Below are 11659 nucleotides of genomic sequence, written 5' to 3'. Positions count from 1 at the left end.
ATATATATTTATATATACATTCATGTATACATATATATGCACATATATTTGTATGCGTATATATGTATTTATATGTATACATATATGTGTTTATCTATATGTATACATATATGTATATATATGTGTATGTATAATAATACATATAGGTATGTATATATATATACATACATATATGTATATATATGTATATACACATATATATGTATGTATGTATACATACATATATGTATATATATGTATATATACATACATGTATGTATATATGAGTATATGTATATATACACATATATATGTATGTATATATATGTATATATACATATATGTATGTATATATACATACATATATGTATATGTACATATATGTATGTATATATGAGTATATGTATATTATTATGTATGTATATACATACATATATGCATATTTGTATATGTATGTATGTGTATATACATATATATGTATGCATATATGTATATATAAATAATTATGTATGTATATATGTATATTTATATATATATATATATTTATGTATATATACATACATATATGCATATTTGTATATATATGTATGTATATATACATACATATAGATTCATATGTATAGAAATGTATACACGTATATATATCCATATATATATATATATTTCTATATGTATGTATATTTCTATATGTATGTATGTATACATATATATGTATATACATGTATATATACATACATATATACTAATATACATATGTATATATATATATTTATACGTGTATATACATATATACAGTATGTGTATGTACATATATATATATGTGCGTATATATATGTATATATAAATAATTGTGTTTGTATATATGTATATTTATATATATATATATATATATATATGTATATATACATACATATATGCATATTTGTATATATATGTGTATATATTCATATGTATAGAAATGTATACGCGTATGTATATCCATATATATATATTTCTATATGTATGTATATGTATATTTCTATATGTATGTATATATACATATATATGTATATACATGTATATATACATACATATATATTGATATACATATGTATATATATATTTATACGTGTATATACATGTATACAGTACGTGTATGTACATATATATGTACGTATATATATATATATATATGTATACGTATATGTATATATAGTTATACATTTATATATACATACGTATGTATGTATGTATATGTGTGTATATATGTTTATATAATATATATGTATGTATATGCATACATATGTATGCACATTTTATATATATGTACGTATATACATACATTTATATGTATACATATGCATGTATATATACATACACATATATGTAAACATATGTATGTATATCCATCCATTTTCTACCGCTTATTCCCTTTTGGGGTCGCGGGGGGCGCTGGTGCCTATCTCAGCTACAATACATACATATATGTATACAAATGTATGTATATATACATATATTTGTATACATATATGCACATATACATATATATGCATATGTATGTATATACACATACATGCATACATGTATATGTTTACGTATTTGTATATGTATATATATCTCATCCGCATTAATAAAAACGATCTAAAATTTTTGTTTAGTACAGTAGCATCGCTAACCCAACAAGGGACTCCTTCCAGTAGCTCCACCCATTCGGCAGATGACTTTATGAAGTTCTTTAATAAGAAAATTGAACTTATTAGAAAGGAGATTAAAGACAATGCGTCCCAGCTACAACGGGGTTATAGTAACACAGATACGATTGTATATACGGCGGATACTGCAAATATCCAAAATAGTTTCTCTCGTTTTGATGAAATAACATTAGAAGGATTGTTACAACGTGTAAATGGAATAAAACAAACAACATGTTTACTTGACCCACTTACTGGGAAACTTATCAAGGAGCTTTTTGTATTATTAGGTCCATCAGTGCTAAATATTATAAACTTATCACTTTCCTCGGGCACTGTTCCCGTTGCAGTCAAAAAAGCGGTTATTCATCCTCTCCTTAAAAGACCTAACCTCGATCCTGACCTCATGGTAAACTACCGACTGGTGTCTCACCTTCCCTTTATTTCGAAAATCCTCAAAAATTGTTGCAGAGCAGCTAAATGAGCACTTAGCGTTTAACAATCTATGTGAAACCTTTCAATCCGGTTTCAGGGCAAATCACTCGACTGAGACAGCCCTCGCAAAACTGACTAATGATCTATTGCTAACGATGGACTCTGATGCGTCATCTATGTTGCTGCTCCTCGGTCTTAGCGCTGCTTTCGATACCGTCGATCATAATATTTTATTAGAGCGTATCAAAATACGAATTGGTATGTCAGACTCAGCCCTGTCATGGTTTAACTCTTATCTTACTGATAGGATGCAGTGCGTCTCCTATAACAGTGTGACCTCGGACTATGTTAAGGTAACGTGTGGAGTTCCCCAGGGTTCGGTCCTTGGCCCTGTACTCTTCAGCATCTACATGCTGCCGCTAGGTGACGTCATACGCAAATACGGTATTAGCTTTCACTGTTATGCTGATGACACCCAACTTTACATGCCCCTAAAGCTGACCAACACGCCGGACTGTAGTCAGTTGGAAGCGTGTCTTAATGAAATTAAACAATGGATGTCCGCTAACTTTTTGCAACTTAATGCCAAAAAAACGGAAATGCTGATTATCGGTCCTGCTAGACACCGACCTCTATTTAATAATACAACTTTAACATTTGACAACCAAATAATAAAACAAGGTGACTCTGTAAAAATCTGGGTATTATCTTCGACCCAACTCTCTCCTTTGAGTCACACATTAAAGCGTTACTAAAACGGCCTTCTTTCATCTCCGTAATATCGCTAAAATTCGCTCCATTTTGTCCACTAAAGACGCCGAGATAATTATCCATGCGTTTGTTACGTCTCGTCTCGATTACTGTAACGTATTATTTTCGGGTCTCCCCATGTCTAGCATTAAAAGATACAGTGGTACAAAATGCGGCTGCTAGACTTTTGACAAGAACAAGAAGTTTGATCACATTACGCCTATACTGGCTCACCTGCACTGGCTTCCTGTGCACTTAAGATGTGACTTTAAGGTTTACTACTTACGTATAAAATACTACACGGTCTAGCTCCAGCCTATCTTGCCGATTGTATTGTACCGTATGTCCCGGCAAGAAATCTGCGTTCAAAAGACTCCGGCTTATTAGTGATTCCTAGAGCTCAAAAAAAGTCTGCGGGCTATAGAGCGTTTTCCGTTCGGGCTCCAGTACTCTGGAATGCCCTCCCGGTAACAGTTCGAGATGCTACCTCAGTAGAAGTATTTAAGTCTCATCTTAAAACTCATCTGTATACTCTAGCCTTAAATAGACCTCCTTTTTTTAGACCAGTTGATCTGCCGCTTCTTTTCTTTCTCCTATGTCCCCCCCTCCCTTGTGGAGGGGGTCCGGTCCGATGACCATGGATGAAGTACTGACTGTCCAGAGTCGAGACCCAGGATGGAACCGCTCGTCGGGACCCAGGATGGACCGCTCGCCTGTATCAGTTGGGGACATCTCTACGCTGCTGATCCGCTTGAGATGGTTTCCTGTGGACGGGACTCTCACTGCTGTCTTGGAGCCACTATGGATTGAACTTTCACAGTATCATGTTAGACCCCGCTCGACATCCATTGCTTTCGGTCCCCTAGAGGGGGGGGGGGTTGCCCACATCTGAGGTCCTCTCCAAGGTTTCTCATAGTCAGCATTGTCACTGGCGTCCCACTGAATGTGAATTCTCCCTGCCCACTGGGTGTGAGTTTTCCTTGCCCTTTTGTGGGTTCTTCCGAGGATGTTGTAGTCGTAATGATTTGTGCAGTCCTTTGAGACATTTGTGATTTGGGGCTATATAAATAAACATTGATTGATTGATATATGCATATATATACATACATATATATTAATATACATATGTATGTATCTATATATATATTTATGTATGCATATTTATATATATGTATGTGTATACATACACATATGTGTATATATGTATGTATATTAATATATATGTTTAAATATACATACATATATATGTATATACAGTATATGTATACATATGTATATATATACACACTTATGTATGTACATATATATATATATGTGTATATATATATGTATATTAATATATATATGTATGTATATATACATATATATATATTTATATGTATGTATATATACATATATATTTATATATACATATGTATACATATATATGCACATATATTTGTATACATATATGTGTTTATATGTATACATATATGTGTATATATGTGTATGTATAATAATATATATAGTATGTATATATATATACATACATATATGTATATATATATGCATATATGTGTGTATGTATATTAATATTATGTATGTATATATACATACATATATGCATATTTGCATATGCATGTATGTATGTATACATATATATGTATGCATATATGTATATATAAATAATTATGTATGTATATATGTATATTAATATATATATGCATACATATGTACATATATGCATCTTTGTATATATGTATGTATATATACATACATATATTCATATGTATAGAAATGTATACGCGTATATATATCCACATACATATTTTCATATATATGTATGTATATATATATATATATATTTCTATATGTAAGTATATGTATATTTCTATATGTATGTATATATACATATATATGTATATACATGTATATATACAAACATATATATTAATATACATATGTATATATATATATATATATATATATTTATACGTGTATATACATATATACAGTACATGTATGTACATATATATATGTACGTATATATATATATATATACACGTATATATGTATATATACATATACATATATATATTTATATATACATACGTATGTATGTTCATATGTGTGTATATATTTATATTAATATATGTGTATGTATATGCATACATATGTATGCACATTTATATATGTACGTATATACATACATTTATATGTATACATATGCATGTGTATACATACATACACATATGTGTAAACATATGTACGTGTATATATACATACATACATATGTAAACATATGTATGTATATATACATATATATGTAAACATATGTATGTATATATACATATATATATGTATACAAATGTATGTATATATACATATATTTGTATAGATATGTATACATAGATGCATATGTACATATATATGCATATGTATGTATATACACATACATGCATACATATATATGTATACGTATTTATATATGTATATATACATATATGTATATACATGCATATATACATACATATATTAATATACATATGTATGTATATATCTATATATATGTATTTATGTATGCATATTTATATACACATATGTGTTTATATGTATGTATATTAATATATATGTTTAAATATCCATACATATATATGTATATACAGTATATGTATATATATGTACACACGGGGCGGCATAGCTTGGTTGGTAGAGTGGCCGTGTTAGCAACTTCAGGGTTGCAGGTTCGATTCCCGCTTCCGCCATTCTAGTCACTGCCGTTGTGTCCTTGGGCACGGCACTTTACCCACCCACACTGGTTTAAATGTGACTTAGATATTGGGTTTCACTATGTAAAGCGCTTTGAGTCACTAGAGAAAAGCGCTACATAAATATAATTCACTTCACTTCACACTTATGTATGTACATATATATGTGTATATTAATATATATATATGTATGTATATATACACATATATATATATATACTTATGTATATATACATACATATATATGTATGCATATTTATATATATGTATATAAACATTTATGTATGTATGTATATACATATATATTTATATATACATATGTATACATATATATGCACATATATTTGTATACATATATATGTATACATATGTGTATTTATATGTATACATATGTATATATGTGTATGTACATTAATACATATATGTATGTATATATACACATATATATATATACTTATGTATATATACATACATATATATGTATGCATATTTATATATATGTATATAAACATTTATGTATGTATGTATATACATATATATTTATATATACATATGTATACATATATATGCACATATATTTGTATACATATATATGTATACATATGTGTATTTATATGTATACATATGTATATATGTGTATGTACATTAATACATATATGTATGTATATATACATAGATATATGTATATATATGTATATATACACATATATGTATGTATATATGTATATATACACATATATGTATGTATATATATGTATATTAATATTATGTGTCTATATATATACATACATATATGCATATTTGTATATGTATGTATGTATGTATGTATGTATACATATATATATGTATGCATATTTATATACATATGTATGTATATACATACATCTACATATATGTGTATATATGTCTACATATGTATGTATATATACATGTATATACATATGTATAAATATGTGTGCATGTATATATGTATATTAATATATATGTATATATGCATACATGTATATATACACACATATGTATATTTGCGTACATATATATGCATATATTTATATATACACATATAGATGTATGTATACATATGTATATATATATGCATGTGTACTAATACATCTGTATGTATATACAAATATATGCATATGTATATATCTATACATATATATGTGTATATTAATATATATTTATGTATATAAACATACATATGCATATTTGTATATACGTATGTGTGTATATACATATATTTTAATACATATATGTATATATATATACATGTTTACATATATGTATCTGTGTGTGTATAAATAAATATATATGTACACATATATGTCCGTATATATGTGTGTATATTTCTGTATGTATATTTATATATGTGTATATATTTGTATGTAAATATATTAATTTATGCATGCATATAGACATACACATATATACTAATATTCATATGTATATAAGCATATTTATATATGTATGTATATGTCTACATATACATGTATACACATACATATATATGTGTATATATATATGCATATTCATATGTATTTATGTATCTATATACATCCATGTGTATAAATATATACATGCATACTGTATATATACATATATATGTATGCATATATATGTTTATATACATGTATATATGTATACATATATACATATGTATCTATATATACAAATATATGTATATATATGTGTATATTTATATATATATGTATATATACATATATATATATGTATATATATATTTATATATATATGTGTGTATATATATACGTATATATATGCATATATATACACGTGTATATATATATGTGTACATATATATGTATATATATGTGTATATATATAAATATATATGTATGTATACATATAAATGTTTACATATATATGTATATATATGTATGTATATTAGGATAAGTATGTATGTATACATACATATGTGTATATATATGAATATATCTATATACATATATATATAGATACATATATATGTGTACATATATATGTATACATATGTGTGTATATATGTATGTATATTAATATATATGCATGTTTATATATACTAACAAATATATGTATATATATATGCATACATATGTATATATACATATATAAGTATGTATATATGTGTATATATAAATAGTCATACGTATATATACATCCATATATACGGGTATATATATGGATGTATATATGTGTGCCTATATATATACATATATGTGTATTCTAACATATATGTATATATATACATATGTGTATACATATATATGCATGTATATATATTAATATGTATGTATATATACACATATGTATATATACATATATATGTATTCATACATATATGTATATATGTACATATATTTATACATATATATGCACATATATACATGTATATATATGTATATTAATATATATGTATGTATATATACACATCCATACATGCATATTTGTATAAATACATACATATATATGCATATTTATATATGTGTATATATATCCATACATATGTATGTATACATACATATATGCATACATCTGTATGCATATATACATACATACATTTGTATACATATTTATGTAAACATAAACATGCATATATATACATACAAATACATTAATATACGTATGTATATATGTACATATATGTATGTGTATATATACATACATGTACATATATGTATTTGTATGTATACATATATGTACATATATTTGCATACATATTTATGTACATATATTTGTATACATACATATGTATATTTACATACACATATATGCATATTTGTGTATGTATATATAAATACATATGTATACACATAGATATGTACACATACATATATATGTATACATATATGTATGTGTATATATCTATATGTATACATCTGTGTATATTTATGTATGTATATATATTTATACATTTGTATATATTATATGTATGTATATATACTCACATATTAATATACATATGTATATATATATATGTGCATATTTATATATGTATGCATATATATGTATCTATATACATACAATTACGTGTATAAATATACACATACATATAGATGCATATGTATATATATGCATAAATATATATATACATGTATACATATACACATATGTATGTAAATTAATATATATGTGTATGTATATTAATATATGTATGTATATATACATACAAATGTGTATATATGCATATTTATATATGTGTATTAATACACATATGTATCAATACATACATACATACATATAGGTACATATGTATATATATGTATACACATATATGGATATTTACATATATGTATATATACATACATACATATGTATATATATGTATATGTTTATATATATATACATACATATATGTATATATTTATACATATATATGTATGCATATATGTAAATACATATTTATGTGTAGATATGTATACATATATGTATACATATATACATATATGTATACATATATATGTATACATATATATATACAAATACATATGTATATATATATGTATAAATATATATTCATACATATATGTATGTATGTATACACATTTATGTGTGTATATATTTATGTGTATGTATATTAGTGTATATACAAATACATATATATACATACATACATATATACACATATATATACATACATATATATACATATATATATACATATATTTGTGTGGATATATGTGTATATATACATATATATGTACATATATATACATACATATATGTATATATTTATACATATATATGTATACATATATGTAAATACATATTTATGTGTAGATATGTATACATACATATATATATGTACACATATATGTATATATATAAATATATATTTATACATATATGTATACATATATATATACAAATACATATGTATACATATATGTATAAATATATATTCATACATATGTATGTATGTATACACATTTATGTGTGTATATATTTATGTGTATGTATATTAGTGTATATACAAATACGTATATATATACATATATACACATATATATATATATACATATATATACACACATATATATGTATATATACATACATATACATATATATGTATACATATATATATACACATATATATATATGTATATATACATATATATATATGTATATATACGTATATATATATATATATATATACATATATATATATACACATATATATATGTATATATACGTATATATATATACATACATATATATATACACACACATATATATATATGTATATATACATACATATATACACACACATATATATATGTATATATATGTGTATATATACATACATATATATGTGTGTATATATATATGTATACATATATATATACATATATATGTATATATATATCTATATATACATATATACGTGTATATACATATATATGTATACATATGTGTGCATATATATGTATATATATGTATATATACATATATATATATATATGTATATATATGTCTGCATATATATGTATATATATATATATGTATATATACATATACATGTATATATAAATATATATATATACATATATATATATATACACACATATATATGTATATATATGTATGTATATTAGGATAAGTATGTATGTATACATACATATGTGTATATATATGAATATATCTATATACATATATATATAGATACATATATATGTGTACATATATATGTATACATATGTGTGTATATATGTATGTATATTAATATATATGCATGTTTATATATACTAACAAATATATGTATATATATATGCATACATATGTATATATACATATATAAGTATGTATATATGTGTATATATAAATAGTCATACGTATATATACATCCATATATACGGGTATATATATGGAGGTATATATGTGTGCCTATATATATACATATATGTGTATTCTAACATATATGTATATATATACATATGTGTATACATATATATGCATGTATATATATTAATATGTATGTATATATACACATATGTATATATACATATATATGTATTCATACATATATGTATATATGTACATATATTTATACATATATATGCACATATATACATGTATATATATGTATATTAATATATATGTATGTATATATACACATCCATACATGCATATTTGTATAAATACATACATATATATGCATATTTATATATGTGTATATATATCCATACATATGTATGTATACATACATATATGCATACATCTGTATGCATATATACATACATACATTTGTATACATATTTATGTAAACATAAACATGCATATATATACATACAAATACATTAATATACGTATGTATATATGTACATATATGTATGTGTATATATACATACATGTACATATATGTATTTGTATGTATACATATATGTACATATATTTGCATACATATTTATGTACATATATTTGTATACATACATATGTATATTTACATACACATATATGCATATTTGTGTATGTATATATAAATACATATGTATACACATAGATATGTACACATACATATATATGTATACATATATGTATGTGTATATATCTATATGTATACATCTGTGTATATTTATGTATGTATATATATTTATACATTTGTATATATTATATGTATGTATATATACTCACATATTAATATACATATGTATATATATATATATATGTGCATATTTATATATGTATGCATATATATGTATCTATATACATACAATTACGTGTATAAATATACACATACATATAGATGCATATGTATATATATGCATAAATATATATATACATGTATACATATACACATATGTATGTAAATTAATATATATGTGTATGTATATTAATATATGTATGTATATATACATACAAATGTGTATATATGCATATTTATATATGTGTATTAATACACATATGTATCAATACATACATACATACAGGTACATATGTATATATATGTATACATATATATGGATATTTACATATATGTATATATACATACATACATATGTATATATATGTATATGTTTATACATATATACATACATATATGTATATATATATGTATATGTTTATACATATATACATACATAT

The sequence above is a fragment of the Nerophis ophidion genome, linkage group LG18, assembly GCF_033978795.1.
Source record: "Nerophis ophidion isolate RoL-2023_Sa linkage group LG18, RoL_Noph_v1.0, whole genome shotgun sequence".
NCBI lineage: Eukaryota > Metazoa > Chordata > Actinopteri > Syngnathiformes > Syngnathidae > Nerophis > Nerophis ophidion.
This window is presented reverse-complemented; position numbering follows the sequence as displayed.